Below are 16,011 nucleotides of genomic sequence, written 5' to 3'. Positions count from 1 at the left end.
GTAGCAACCACTAACGTGGTGAAAAAGGCAGAAGATGAGAAGAACCCCTTCCTTGCTTAAGCAATTTATTAGCGTTTAATTTTTTCCCTTTATATAAACGAGGCCTTCCTTTTTCGCCCTCCAGTCTCGTGCTTACCTTATTAATGAGAACCTAAGTTTCGATCCTTTGTTGAGTTTTGCAGTACTTCAAAACGTCTAAAGCCGCATCACCAGCACGCGGCAGATGAACGTGCTTCATAAAAAAAAAGAGGCATCTACGAGTGCTAAAAGACACAAAGCAAACAAGGATGTTAATCCTTCCCTCAGCTATAGATGCCTCTACGAGTGCCGTAAATAGCAAGAGTGCGGAAATACATATAAACACAACCTACGTTCAATATTTTACTTATGAAAATATCAATGAACAACAGGATCATCGGCACAACCACTACACCCGAAAGATTCGGGAGTGACTGTCGCAACATACATCGGTTGAAAGCAAAGTTGCGCATACAACGGGTTTAGCAAGACCTGCAACACGAGCTGATCACTCAAACATTTGCTGACCAACGAATACGAAAAATTCTTAAGCGGACAATTAAGATTTGTTCCCTCAAAAATCGCCAACGGCACCACTACGGTAAAAGTACATATACATGTATCTACCGAGTAAAAATTCTTGGCTCAACAATCCTAACACTTGGATAAAGCAGTCAAACTAACCTATTTACAAAAACAACCCTAATCCACGAAATTACCCTTGTGGAGCTTCTCTTTCCTCAGGTACCCTCGAATGCCCTTCAAGCTTGTCGACGATTATATTGGCAGGAAGCAACACCTTTGGATACAAAGTATCGAAGTCACCAACAGCGTTGGCAATAGCAAGCAGATCCACCGAGGGGTACCATGCAAGCACAAGGGCAAGCGTCAACCTGGCCCCTGCGAAAACCTGAGCTCGTACCAAGTCTTGAATCTTCTTGGCGTTCCCAAACTCGGACATCAAAGACAGCAGCGTAGGGGAAGCTGCGTTTAAAGGGAACATCGTCTTCCACACCACCCTCATAGCTTTGTAGCACTTGTCGAAGAAATGATGGATTTGCTCGAACCCGATCCCGAAATTTTGCGACAGCCGAAGCCTTCGAGTGTTCCCGCCAGAAAATCTCTTCGGATGAGGATAGCTGGGTTAAAGCATGCACTCGCTCGTGAATCCGCTTGTTCTCTTCCGCTCGGTTCAAAGCTATGAATGGCAAAGGAATCAATAAAAGATCAGACAAGGCGTTGTTGACAAAAGGACAAAGGAATCAGGAAGCTTACAGTTCAAACTCTCGGTAGCTTTATGTAGCTCAGTAAGAGCGTACCGCTCCACTTCGGCTGCAATCTCGCTCTTCTTATTGATAATAGCAGCTAAAGCATAAGTGCTGCGCATGTCCTTTTCCATCTGAGTGATCCGATCCTTCATACGCTGGATCCGATCACCCTCGGGAAGAACACCCGAAGAGTCTTCGACAAATGAGGGCACCGGGAAAACTCGCAGGAAACAACGTTAAAAAGGATGACGGATATGGCCAAGTTGAGCATCCGAAGTAACTCCCATCGGGAGAAGTGCAAGTAGAAATATCATAACAAAGGTGTGCTAGCAACATTGCTAGCACGGAGTTTATTACAAGCATAAGTTTTGCGACGAGAACAATGTTTCGTATCGGCTTGAGCGTAAGTTTGTTACAAAAATCAAGGGGCTTGGGTCTCGAGTCGATAAACTGGGTCCAGCCGACGACTTCCTTGACGAAACTAGCTCAAGGAGCTGGCGAGCACAAGTAAGGGCAGACGATTTAAAGGTGCTTAAGTCAACAAACTGCCCGTCTTGCTCTTTCGGCAGCTCCTTAGTCATTTCTTTGATGTCACCCTTAAAGCCGTAACCCATCATAAGCTGGAAGGCAAGGAGGGCACCATTGGTGCGCGAAGTACGCTTGAATACCTCGATAACCTCCTTGGTGTCAACCGCGAAGACATCGATCAGCTGCCCCAGGGTTTTGTCTGCTTGATCTTGGGGAAAATCATCAGGTGCATCCGCGCCAGGGCACCTTTTCCTTTTTCAAGAAGCTCCCGCGTAAGCTGGTGGGAGGCGAGAGCCATCGACACACCATTTGCCGGAGAATTGTTTGGAGCTTTGTCCAAGGCGGCAGCAGGAATGTTGGCGGCCTCTGCAAGAAACTGAATTGGAAAAGATCATTGATAAAGGAACAAATCCATAAGAATAATAATCGACAGAGATGTATGAAAAAGCTTACCAAGTAGAGCCAAAGAAGATTGGCGAAGGAGTTCATCCTTTTCGGCTACCTGAGCTTCGGCAGCCAACCTTGACGCCTCCTCCTCCTTCAGCTTTTCCTTCAGCTTACCCAGTTCCTCCTTCAGGGAATCAATTTCTTGGCGGGCCTTGGCAGCTATCTTGACTGCGCCTTCCAGCTTCGAGGAAGAGGATTCGACTTCCTTCGCGGTCGAACCTTGTCCGCCTCCGCAGAAGTGAACCGGGAAGCGAAGGCCTCCAAAGAGGAAATAACACCTCGGAGATCCTTAAGGGAAAAAGGATGTTTTGCAAAGAATCGTCGGAAAAGGCACATTTCGAGAAATCCACGATGTATTTTAAAAAGGACTTACAGAAGGAGGAGTCGTGGTGGCGGCAGGAGCATCTTTTCCCTTGGAAAGGGAAGAAGCAGTCGACGCCTGAGCCGTGGGAGCCTCCTTAGGAGCTGAAGCTTCGGAAGCAGCAGCGGCCGGCGGAATAGCATCAGATCTGGCCCTCTTAGGCGGAGGCTCGGCGAAACCGTCGTCACTATAAAAAGGAAATGGTCGACAGAAGTTACGAAAAGAATGCGAAGAATAAAGGGACAAGCTAAGGCATCAGAGAAAAAAGCGCTTACATGTCGAAGAGATCGTCTTCGTCGGCAAAGCCGCCGGTTGATCTCTTCGCGGGCGAAACCCTGGTCGCCTCCACAGCTGCATTAACAAAGGCATCACGATCAGCGTCATCGTTGTGCACTGATCCCTCTGTATCGCAAGCATCGTCGGCTGAAGGAGGAAGGTCGGTGTGAACAGTTTCAGAATCTATCGGATCATCACGCTCACTCTCTGGGCTTGCGTGCTCGGCAGTGGGAAAATCAACGAGAACCGAGGAGCCTCTTCCCTCGAAATATCATTTGGCGAATCGTGTAAGTTTCCGGAGGCTATGGGGGCTCGTCGAAAAGAAGAACAAGTAAGAATAAAAGCAATCATACTAGCTAAGTGAAAGTAGTATGGTAAGGACGTCAAAAGAAGGTTACCTCTGGTGGCGGATGATCAGCATCAAGAGGAGTGTAAGAAGATATTAACGGGATCGAGTCTTCCTGGCTAAAGGAAGTAAGGCGACGGACTTCGTTAAGCAACTCTTTTTCCAACAGATCGGCGGCATTAATCCTGGTTTCATCCTTTGGACCTGAGTACAACCACATCGGGTGAACTCTGGCCATGACTAGTTGGACTCGACGTTTCAAGAACACCGCTGCCACCTCTGTGCCAACCATAGTTTGGCCATCGGCCTCTTTGATTCGAAGAAATTTGGAAAGTAATTCTTCGGCTGCTACTCTTTCGTCGGGTGAGAGAATGTTCTTCCAGGAATTCTTGGGCTTGGCTTCGGAGACATCGGCAAAGCAAGGAAGCTGAGATTCGGGTGACAGGGAGTCCTTAACGTAAAACCATTTCAGCCTCCACCCTTGCACAGATTCTCGCATTGGGAAATTGAAGTAATTAACCTCTGAACGGGCTACAAACCCTACTCCCCCGGTGACAAAGAATCCATTACTACTGCTGTATCTCTTCACATAGAAGATCTTTTTCCACAGCCCGAAGTGAGGTTTGATACCCAGAAACGCCTCGCAAAGGGTGATGAACACATCAACGTGGAGGATTGAGTTGGGAGTGAGTTGCCATAATTGGATTTCGTAAGTTCGCAAGAGATCACTACAAGAAATATGTTAACTAGTGACCTTCTTACAATGACCACATGTAAATTAGTCATAGCTCTACGACCATTTCGCATTAATTGGTTGTAAGCCGCCTTGGGAGGTCCAAACCCTGATTTTGTACGACCATTTTGATCAGAAAAGTCATAATTTTCTTTACACGAAATGGTCACCGAGAATATGATACTGTATGCGGCCTTATCTTAAACTGATTACGACCAACTTAAGACCAATTTAAATGGTCGTGCCAACTAACTCATGATACCTTATAATGATTGGTTAGCCACATCACCAGTTTTGCCTACATGTCGTGTCCATGTGTTAAAACTTACAAAAAAAATTTAAAAGTAAAAGGGCACATGTTAAAACTTACACTTACGTGGCTAGATAGCACTAGGATTAAAATGTACGAGATCCATACAATCTATCCAATGCCACGTGGGGCTTCTTACTAGGCATCAAAATACATGTCGCGGGAACGGAAATTGGACACGCGCCACCTCCTCCCTTTTCCCGCCTTGCGAAACGAAAAATTTCACTTATGTCCCGCCCACATGGCCACCGCCACACCCCACGCGCGGTCGAACAAATATTTTTTAAAGTCCCCACCCATCCACCCGCGGGCAAGCGAAATCCAACCTATTTTCTCCCCGTCCTCATACGCCGCCGCCCCTCACAAGCAGAGGAATGGCGACCACGTCGCCCCTCCCTCTTCTCCACCGCCGTCCTAGATTTTCCGTCGTGACTCCCATCATGATCCGCGGCAGAGCCACCTTGCCCAGTATGCTGAGATGGACAGACTCGCGGCGGCGCTCGTTCCATGATGAACTGGTAAACGGGTCCGTCAGATCTGGTCTTGGGTCGCCGGATTTAGCCACCGGGCAGGGCTCCTCTCTCTATTTCCCTTCCCACCTTACTACCAGTCTCTCTCTGTGCAGCACCCCTCTCCTCCCGAGGCGGCTGGCAGCGTGGAGGAGCTCGGCGCCTTCCACTCCCTCCCAAGGCGGCGCCGTTTCAAGCCTGGGGGATCCGACGCGGTCGGTGCTCGCTCACGATGTGGACGCCTCCAACGACAAGAGGATCCACAACTTCATCGTCGGTGCCTTCCTCGACCTACTCGCCACGTACCTCATCTCCCTCCACCGTGAAGAAAAGCAACGACGCCGCTCCAGATCCGCCAGAGAGGTATGGTCTATCTATCCAATCCAACGCTGTGAACAAGATCCATTACACATGCACTTGCTGATTGCGGCCGTGTGGCCTATCTACCCGGTGCCGGATCCGAAGGCTACCGTTCGAGATGGAGCGGCTCCACCCCTAGAAGAACGGGCCACACCTTGTGTTGATGGCTGTTGTCGCTGTTCAGGAGGCTGGTAGCACGAACGGTGAAGCCGTTGTGGTGGTCCTGCTCACCGGCCAGGACAAGCTACGAGAGCATCTGATACACGTTGGGTCAACTCTTCTATAGAGGGCCACACTAACAAGTAACTCAGGATCAAAATAGGTAGCCCTTTCTGTTTCTCTTACTGGATTCACATGTTTTGCCTCGTGGATTGATGGATCTGTATGATTGCACTACAATGTAAGCATTTGTGTTCTTTGAATGCATTACCTAGTCATGCCTATGGAACCAGGATCAGATCCTGGCTCATGCCATCCAGTACACAATAATTTGAGTGAGAAGTTAACCAAGTTAAATCTGCATGCTTATATCTCTGAATTTTTTATACAGTGGCTTGTTTTGAAACTGAAAGCTGCTACTTTTAATCTCTGAAACTGCAGTAAATGTATGTTCTCAATTTACAAATGCTCTAGAACTTCTGTTTCTCTGATTAACTGCAGATGTACATCATGTAGGAGTTTATTGTTTCCTAAAGTTTAGTACCAGTGCATACATAGTCGAGTCGGGGTTGACTAAGACCACTGGCACAACTTAACCAAGAGGAATATTTGATTCTGCTATTGTTAGTATAGGGCTGGTCTGATTGTTGCGTGCCTTGCTTGCTTGCAAATCTGAACTGCGGGTCATCCATGTGCAAATAGTTAAACTGAATCTTTTTATTCTAAATTCACCATCAAACAAACAAAGGCTTTTAGGATTCAGAGAAATCGTACTCATGTGCCACAACCCACTTTACATATGGTGTATCTTGCCATATACAAAAGCTTTGTTGAGGTGCACATCTGAACTTGTAACCAGCTATGTACTCCTACTGGTGAAAGTGAAGCCTGCTAGTTCTGAAATGGTAGTGAAAGTGAAACCTGCTAGTTCTGGAAATGAGCATCTGGTACACATGAGTACATGACTAGTACTCCTGGTAGTTATTCAGAGATGTACGTATATTCAGCCCAGTTTACACTTGAAAGTTTTCTGGCATATTAAATCTTGACTGTACTCTATATTGGTGCATGAATTGGTGTACACATGCTCATGTATGCTTGCCAATTGCAGTTTCAGCTTATTCGTTGGAGTGACTAAATATGCATCTTCGTGATTTGCTGGCCGTTTGTGCTTCTGTAGAAGTACACATCACCTGGTTACTTTTATGTCTTTGCTATCAAGTAAGACAGTGATGAAGAAATGGACAACAGCGATATGGAAGGGCGATGGTTCCTGGCATGGAGGCTGCTTGGCTTTGGCTGAACTTGCTCGGAGAAGGTTGTTGTTGCCTTCTAGCTTACCTCGTGTAATTCCTGTTATAGTAAAGTTACATAACAGAATAATCCCCAATACCACCTTCGTGTACATATGATGTTCATTTTCCTGGCATCAATTGCAATGTGGCCAGCCTGTTGCATTTCCCACATGGTCTCACCCATATTCTGATAAAATATTTGAGATACCGTATTGGCACCCTTGCATGATTATAATTGAGCTGCACTAGTATCCCAGTTAACATCGTGACATATTGCTTTGCAGTCTTACACTGATGTGTGAAGAGGTCCACATATCTGCACAACATTGATATTGTGAATACAACAGACTACTTCGCTCTGGCTTCCCAGATGAACTCTTATCTGACTGGGTAATGTAGTTCTCTGCAAGTTTCTTTGGTCGAGTTGCTATTTGATTGTTCCCTATTCTTGCACTGTTTGCCTGTTCCCTGACTTCTTGTGTTTCAATCCTATTATCTTCTGTTAGAATCATTTATACAAACTAAATATACAAAGGTCCCATTTTCTTCTGAAAATTATTTTAACAGTAATACTCAATGTTTTTAATAATGGTTGCTGATGATACAAATCGGTAGCACTTTTCATCACTAATTTTTCTATCTTGTTCTGTCATCTTTGTCCTCTTGTTTCCCTGTTAATTGACCACATGATCTGGTAGGTTTTACTTTCTTCCTAGGAAAAAAAGCTTGAGAGTTAGCTGCGCAGGCCCTTGATTTGCTTGTGCAGATATGGATTTACTTTGCTGGGCATGCCCTTGAAAAGTTAGTTCCCTGCACTCTGTCATCAGACTTGTGCACTAGACATGGGGCCACTTTAGCTACTGGCTAAATTACTTTGAAGTTGCCTCAGGTTGGTTTCGCTTTTACTACATGCAAGGGCCTGTATCTTTTATCTGGATTAAGTGTCCGTAATTCTTGCCATCTTTGCCTTGCTAAATTAATCATACGCATGTTAGTAAATATTATGTTCATCAAGCTCTATAAGTGTGGCATTTTCTCTCTTTTATAGGAGTTCCATGTCAGCTCCAGGTCGAAGAAAGATGAAGTCTGATGCCCCACAAAGCAAAGAGTAGCTACTTATAATAGTGCCAGTTATATTGTAGTGAGGAAACCTGGTTCTGTGAACACTGTAAAAGTCTACTATGGTAATTTTGGCTACTATTTCAAGAATTATTGTTTCAAGAATTTTGTATGTGCTCTTCTTATTCTGCTTGAAAATTTTGTCGTTGGTAAACTGTGAGAAATAAGAACCTGAAGAGTGATACTGATCTATTGAAAATGGTCGAGGCTCAAATAAGAAATAGATTGTAGAAAAGCGGTGGCCCAAAAAGAAAACGAATCAAAATGGCAAAGACCCTAAAAGAAATGGACTGTACACAGGCCAAGGCCTAAAATAGTAAAACGTCAATGGCCCAAAAGGAAACGTCTTGTAAAAGGCTGAGATGAGGAAAAGGAAAGGCTTGTTTTGTGGGCTTGGCCCATGTAGATGGCAGGCTGGATTGGGCTGATTTCGTCCACGATCATTTGATTTGGTCACATATTTGCCACCTAGTATTTGCCACGTTGGATCTGACGTGGATAAGCCAAATAGCCGGTGACCAACATTTTGGTTGTAGAATCTATGACCAACAATTTTGGTCATAGTCTCTACGACCATTTAAATAAGAAGGTCGTTGTGCGCCGTCAGTGACGCTCAACTGGCGACCAACAGTTATTGGTCACGACGTGGTCATAGATGGCGCACAATGACCTTTCAGTGACTAATATGGAGGGTCGCAAGTCACCATATTTCTTGTAGTGGATGGAGGAGGAATTCATGAGCGGGAAGCGAAAGACCTCGATATAGGAACGATAAGAACATCACGGTAAAGCCAGCAGGGGGATTAGGCCGAGAAATCGCACCTGGAAAGATCACATTCCCCTCGTCGGAGGAGATTAATCCTAGGCTTTGAGATCTCTTTTCGTCACGCTTGGTGACGGTCGACGCTACCCAATCTCCGGGCTTGGTCACCGAGCTTGGCGGCAGGCGGCGCCGGAGTTGGGAGAGGAGCGCTCGGGGCGCTTCCCTTCGGAAGAGTCGAGGAAGATTTGGCGGCGGCGCCTCCGCTAGTAGAACTGGCGGTGGCAATAACGCCCTTCTTCTTCACCATTGTGAGATCCGGGGAAAATTGGGAAAATAGTGGTGGCGGCGCAGCAGCAGCGAAGGGAGGAAGAAGGAGGAGAACGAAGAGATGCTACGGAAAACGCGGAAGAGGATTAGGGATTTTTTCGCCCTTTGGAGATTTTAAGGGGGACTTGAGAACTGAGTGGGGCACGTGTCGTTGCCTCCGGTCCACTCAGTAATCTTTTCTATTGAAGGTTGCAGGAATCGAGGAGACGCCTTGATGACTGTGCGAAAAGGGCCGGACAGAGAATAGGCCCAGCAGGTTACGTCCTGTCAGTCAGAATCAAGATATCAGTAGAGCGTCATCGATGATGTCATGAAAAATGCTAAAAGTATTCAAAGGAAAAATGAAAAGTTATCGGATGAAAAATTTGAGTCTAAGCACAGACTATGAAGCATCCGCACTTAGACTCGGGGGCTACTCCCATCGGGAGCGCTGACGCGCACCCGATAAAAAGAAGACTTGAAGAAAGGGACAATAGTTCGACTCGAGTCTGCGCTCGGTTGCAAGCACCCGTGCCCAGACTCGGGGGCTACTCCCATCGGGAGCGCTGACGCGCACCCGAAGGAACTTTTTTGCACTCCAGGATCATGCCCGGGGACTTGATTCTGTGTAGGGTAACATTGTTTTGCCATCGGAGGTTAACCAACAAAAGTTGGGCACGTTACTTATCATCCCTTGCATGAGGAAAATATATCGGATGACCTACGAAGACCTGCAGACAAACTTCGACAGAGAAAAATGTTCGAGTGGTACAACTTGAGTCTACGCATGGATTGCAAGCATCCGTACCTAGACTCGGGGGCTACTCCCATCGGGAGCGCTGACGCGCACCCGACAGAAGAAGATGATGCAGATTCAAGAACAATCAAGGAGAAGAACCTTGCGAGGAGGAATGCTTTAGTCTCTTCCCGAACTACCTTCGGCTAGACACTCGGGGGCTACTGACGTGGGCATTACCCTTCGGGTAACCAATGTTGCCCTACCCTATATTTCCTAGTTGGGGGCCCATGAAGACACTCGGTGGCGAGGTGGGCCGCTAGGACGATGCAACGGAAGATACCTTGGAGTACAAGATGCGGAAGGAGCCGAATAAGGAAAGTCTAGAGATAGATCTACTGTAAACCTAGTCGTACTCGACTAGGCCTCTTGAGACCTGGCCTCCTATATAAAGGCCAGGAGAGGGGCTGTCGAGGGACCACAACCAATCTTAGCGATCTTAGCAAGCAGAAGCTTAAAGCTAGGTTACCTTAGCATTTAGCCAAACTCGACGAGATCTCAGCCGAACTATTCGGCACCCCATTGTAACCCATTATCATCATAATCAAGAACAGACAGGCAGGACGTAAGGGTTTTACCTCATCGAGGGCCCCGAACCTGGGTAAATCGCTCTCCCCGCTTGTCTGCGAACCGATGTCTCATGTCAGCCTACAGGATTCCACCAACCCTAAGCCCCTATCGGAGGGCATTGCCGAGGAGCACCCTCGACACAAGGTTAGAAGATGGGCGCCTATTCTGTGCGAGAGAATCGCGCGTGTAAATAGTAGTAGCATAAAAGATGCTTTGGAAATGCGGCGGTGACCTTATGGTAGGTGCAATGTCTAAGATCTTCAGCACAATTCCTCCTTTCATCGAAGAAGGTGTCTTGCAACTTCACAGACTCCACAATGTGTTTGAATAACTCCGTTCCCGTTCGGAACCGGCTGTGAAAGTATCTCAGGATACACCGACGAATCGGCAAAATAGTAGAGCATCAACCGGTTGTGTCCGTTAAACCTAGCCCACCACAACCTTTCACGACCAATAACAGAACCATCGTGCTTTTGTCGCTTGTTATTTTGCAACGTTTTCTTCTTCATCCATGTCAAAATCCTTATCAGGTGTCGAATAATCATACATCGTCAAAATCTTGCTCGAACTCATGTACAATTCAATAATACTTGTGTCAAATTACTACTACAACACAACAACAAAATCTAGAAAACAAATTACCTACAAAAGAAGAATAATCTTACAGTTTACACAAAGTATCAAACACCTTGTGTGCAACGCGAAGCTCGTCGGCCGGTGGCGGTAGGAGCCAACTTCGATGGTGGGGCAGATGAACTAGGCCGGCGGGAGCCTCAAAAGCGTTGATGGAGCGTCGAGTTCGTGTGATACATGGCTAGATCTTACACGTGGCACAGAGGAGGAGGTCGGATGACCCATCAACCCGGTCAGACTAGGGCCGCGTGGCACCTCTCGGGCATCAAATCGACGTTCTCTCGGGTGGCGTGGTGTTGTTGGCGTGTTGACACACGTCCGTTGGGAACCCCAAGAGGAAGGTGTGATGCGTACAGCAGCGAGTTTTCCCTCAGTATGAAACCAAGGTTATCGAACCAGTAGGAGTCAAGGAACACGTGAAGGTTGTTGGTGACGGAGTGTAGTGCGGCGCAACACCAGGGATTCCGGCGCCAACGTGGAACCCGCACAACACAATCACAATACTTTGCCCCAACTTAACAGTGAGGTTGTCAATCTCACTGGCTTGCAGTAAACAAAGGATTAAACGTATGGTGTGGAAAATGATGTTTGTTTGCGAAGAACAGTAAAGAACAGAGTCTGAAGTAGATTGTATTTAAGATGTAAAAGAATGGACCGGGGTCCACAGTTCACTAGTGGTGTCTATCCCATAAGATAAATAGCATGTTGGGTGAACAAATTACAGTTGGGCAATTGACAAATAGAGAGGGCATAACAATGCACATACATATCACGATGACTACTGTGAGATTTAATCGGTGGCATTACGACAAAGTACATAGACCGCTATCCAGCATGCATCTATGCCTAAAAAGTCCACCTTCGAGTTATCATCCGAACCCCTTGCGGTATTAAGTTGCAAACAACGGACAATTGCATTAAGTATGGTGCGTAATGTAATCAACACAAATATCCTTAGACAAAGCATTGATGTTTTATCCCTAGTGGTAACAAGCACATCCACAACCTTAGAACTTTCCGTCACTCGTCCCGCATTCAATGGAGGCATGAACCCACTATCGAGCATAAATACTCCCTCTTGGAGTTACAAGTATCAACTTGGCCAGAGCCTCTACTAGCAACGGAGAGCATGCAAGAACATAAACAACACATATATGATAGATTGATAATCAACTTGACATAGTATTCCATATTCATCGGATCCCAACAAACACAACATGTAGCATTACAAATAGATGATCTTGATCATGATAGGCAGCTCACAAGATCTAACATGATAGCACAATGAGGAGAAGACAACCATCTAGCTACTGCTATGGACCCATAGTCCAGGGGTGAACTACTCACACATCAATCCGGAGGCGATCATGGCGATGAAGAGTCCTCCGGGAGATGATTCCCCTGTCCGGCAGGGTGCCGGAGGCGATCTCCTGAATCCCCCGGGATGGGATTGGCGGCGGCGGCGTCTCTGGAAGGTTTTCCGTATCGTGGCTCTCGGTGACCGGGGTTTTCGCGACGAAGGCTATAAGTAGGCGGAAGGGCAGAGTTGGAGGGCCGACGAGGGGCCCACACCATAGGGCGGCGCGGGCCCCACCCGGGCCGCGCGGCCCTGTGGTGTCGGCGCCTCGTCGCCCCACTTCGTATTCCCTTCGGTCTTCTGGAAGCTTCGTGGAAAAATAAGACCCTGGGCGTTGATTTCGTCCAATTCCGAGAATATTTCCTTTGTAGGATTTCTGAAACCAAAAACAGCAAAAAACAACAACTGACTCTTCGGCATCTCGTCAATAGGTTAGTGCCGGAAAATGCATAATAATGACATAAAGTGTGTATAAAACATGTGAGTATCATCATAAAAGTAGCATGGAACATAAGAAATTATAGATACGTTTGAGACGTATCAAGCATCCCCAAGCTTAGTTCCCACTCGCTCTCGAGTAGGTAAACGATAACAAGGATAATTTCTGAAGTGACATGCTATCATAATCTTGATCAATACTATTGTAAAGCATATGAGATGAATGCAGCGATTCGAAGCAGTGGTAAAGACAATGAATAAACAACTGAATCATATAGCAAAGACTTTTCATGAATAGTACTTTCAAGACAAGCATCAATAAGACTTGCATAAGAGTTAACTCATAAAGCAATAGATTCTTAGTAGAAAGCTTTGAAGCAACACAAAGGAAGATATAAGTTTTAGCGGCTGCTTTCAACTTCAACATGTTTATCTCATGGATAATTGTCAACACAAAGTAATATAACAAGTGCAATAGGTAAACATGTAAGAATCAATGCACACAGTTCACACAAGTGTTTGCTTCTAAGATAGAAAGAAGTAGGTAAACTGACTCAACAATAAAGTAAGAGATAGGCCCTTCGCAGAGGGAAGCATGGATTACTATTTTTGTGCTAGAGCTTTTCATTTTGAAAATATAGAAACAAATTTGTCAACGGTAGTAATAAATCATATGTGTTATGTATAAGACATCCTATAAGTTGCAATCCTCATGCATAGATTACCAATAGTGCTCGCACCTTGTCCTAATTAGCTTGGATTTACATGGATTATCATTGCATAACATATGTTTCAACCAAGTGTCACAAAGGGGTATGATGTAGCCCTACCCAAGGTCGACACTACATCAAGACCGACAAGCCCTCCTCGTGGCCCAATGACACGAGCTCGAGCCAAAGCCCTACACCAAGAGGTGAATTCGCTCCTTTCCACATATGCATTTGATACCCCCTTGGATGGCATGCTACTTCATGCAAATACCCTATGTTCAATCAGGTACATCGACCAAGACGCAAGCCGTGGAGACCAAGCCATTGGAGAGAGAGCTGGAAATGATGAAGATGGAGCTACAGCGCCCAGGACCGGAACTTCCGGCCAGATTCCTCCAAGATGCCCCCAAGATGCCCTCCAGCGCCCAGGAAAAAGCATCAGGCCGGAACTTCCGCCCCGAGGGACCGGAACTTCCGCCCCACCGGAACTTCCGCCCAAGTTCTTTTTTTTGAGAAAACAAAGGCTTTATTAAATATCATGTAGGATTACATTCTAGCTGCATCACCAATTCTACAGATGTTGGCCCTCGGCCAATCCACATACATTCGGGGTTACGCGGTGATGCTTCCTTGGCACAATAATGCGCTGCCAAATTAGCATTTCTAGAAATGTAGGAGATTTCAAAAGAATTGAAAACCTTACTAATCTCCTCGATCTCACGGAGAATTGGTGTGATCTCTGCCCTATGATTCTTCCTTTTTCTCCACAGGTTCACTAGCAATTGAGAGTCTGTCTCCACTCTTAAATTGCAAGTGCGCCAACGTTCGCGAAAGTAACACCGTCTCTCACCGCCAAAGCCTCTCCGTGCGAGTGCATCCGACGGTGCCTCGTACCACCGGGCTCTCGCTCCAAGTGCCCTTCCGTCCGAATCTCTAATAATGCAGCCCGTTGATCCCGTATGGTCATTTCCATTGAAAGCTCCATCACAGTTCAATTTGAGCACACCGAGCTTCCGGCCTAGTCCATCCTCTAGTAACGCGTACCCCGTATTCACTTTTGCCTTTGGCTTTGCCTCTTGTGCCGGATCAAGAGCAAGTATCAATCGCCCACCTACGAGGCAGCTCTCCGGGTTCTAGGTTCTTCGCCATGTCGTCGATTATTTCTTTCACACCGCACAGCCCACATCCCACACAAGATTACACTAATATGATCGAAGGGCATATGGCAGCATCCAAGTATATCTCTAGCCCATGTTACAGGGGTGTAGAGGAGGGAGTTTAATACCTGTCAATGTTTTCATCTCTTTCCGGAAGCAACGAGCAAAAGTGCACTCCACCAAAGTATGATAAGTTGTTTCCCTCTCAGCTCCACGAGTCAACACATTGACTCAACTTTTCAACATGACGTTTTTTCAAATTGTTTCGAACCGGTACAAAATCATGGATTACACGCCACCAAAATGATTGAATCTTTGGTGGAACATGTAATTTCCAAATTGATTTCCAAGGATCACCTCGGACTGCATTGGATGATTCAGTTTTATCTTTCTTATTTTGTGCCTCCCGAGATAACAAATTATAAGCTGATCTAACAGTATAAATTCCATTATGCTCTGGCGCCCAGGCCCATTGATCATCTTCAAGTTTCCCCAATGGTATTCGAGTAACTGCTTCAGCATCAAGTGGCAGCAGATTTTCTTGTAAGGCATTATGATTCCAGCCATCATTTATCATCGGGTCGAGACTATCCTTGCCGTAGCATTTTGGCCTTTACATAATGGTTTAAATCCTGGAACACCGGGTATCCATTTATCCTTCCACACATCTGTAGAATTACCATTACCAATTCTCTTGATCATGCCCAACTCGAGAGCTTGTCTCCCCATCAGAATAGCTCTCCAAGTGTGAGACATGTTCTTTTTCTTTGTTGCCTGCATGAACTCTTTGTCATGATAATATTTACCCCTTAATACACGAGCACAAAGAGAGTCCGGATTCGTAAGTAACCGCCATCCTTGCTTGCCTAGCATTGCAATGTTAAAAAGTCTCATATCCCGAAAACCCATTCCCCCTTCACTTTTTGGTATCGCAATGTCCTCCCATTTTTTCCAATGCATTTTGCGTTTTTCACCATCACCACCCCACCAATACTTGGCCATGGCTGATGTAATCTTCTTGCAGGTGTTCTTAGAAAGGAGAAAAGAACTCATCTAGTAAGTGGGAATTGCTTGAGCATTTGATTTCACAAGAACTTCCCTGCCAGCCATACTGAGATTCTTTTCACAAACACCTCCAACAAGGTTTTTCACCTGTGTAGTAATCTTTTCAAACGCCGCCGTTGTATTCCGACCCAGAGCTGTAGGGAGCCCCAAGTATGTGGGGACCCCGGACTAGCTGTCCGAAATTCCCTGTTATGTATACAGTTCACGATCCCATGATCAGTGCGCCGTGAAAACATAACCGAACTGATATCGAATTACACCATCCAATTACAAAGCGGAATAAGAAAAATTACAACATGGTCACATGACCGATAATTACATAATAGCCTCGAAGGGCCTAACTAAACATCAGAGTAGCATCATCACTTCAGAAGCGCAAGTACCCAAGTCATCTGCCATAACCCTACAGAGCAACCGACCGGGAAGACGTTCCTAGCTCGCATAGACGTCGCCAACTCCTTCTTCATCTGTCGAACTCCTTCAAGTC

General features: G+C 46.1%; 1 long non-coding RNA gene across 3 annotated transcripts; it reads left to right on the top strand.

The window, feature by feature from the left end:
• Nucleotides 1-4,636: 4,636 nt before the first annotated feature.
• On the top strand, nt 4,637-7,819 carry LOC124671919. 3 transcript variants are annotated; one of them, XR_006992695.1, is made up of 5 exons: nt 4,637-4,805; nt 4,913-5,458; nt 6,427-6,633; nt 6,895-7,000; nt 7,659-7,819. It is a non-coding gene; the product is annotated as an uncharacterized LOC124671919 (long non-coding RNA). The 3 variants fall into 3 exon arrangements; XR_006992694.1 differs by having other exon boundaries at nt 4,637-4,813; XR_006992696.1 differs by having other exon boundaries at nt 4,637-4,813; nt 4,913-5,478.
• The last annotated feature ends 8,192 nt before the right edge of the window (nt 7,820-16,011 follow it).

Source organism: Lolium rigidum, chromosome 1, assembly GCF_022539505.1.
Source record: "Lolium rigidum isolate FL_2022 chromosome 1, APGP_CSIRO_Lrig_0.1, whole genome shotgun sequence".
Classification (NCBI taxonomy): Eukaryota; Viridiplantae; Streptophyta; class Magnoliopsida; order Poales; family Poaceae; genus Lolium; species Lolium rigidum.
Note: the sequence above shows the minus strand (reverse complement) of the source record. Positions and strands in the feature narration are given on the sequence as shown.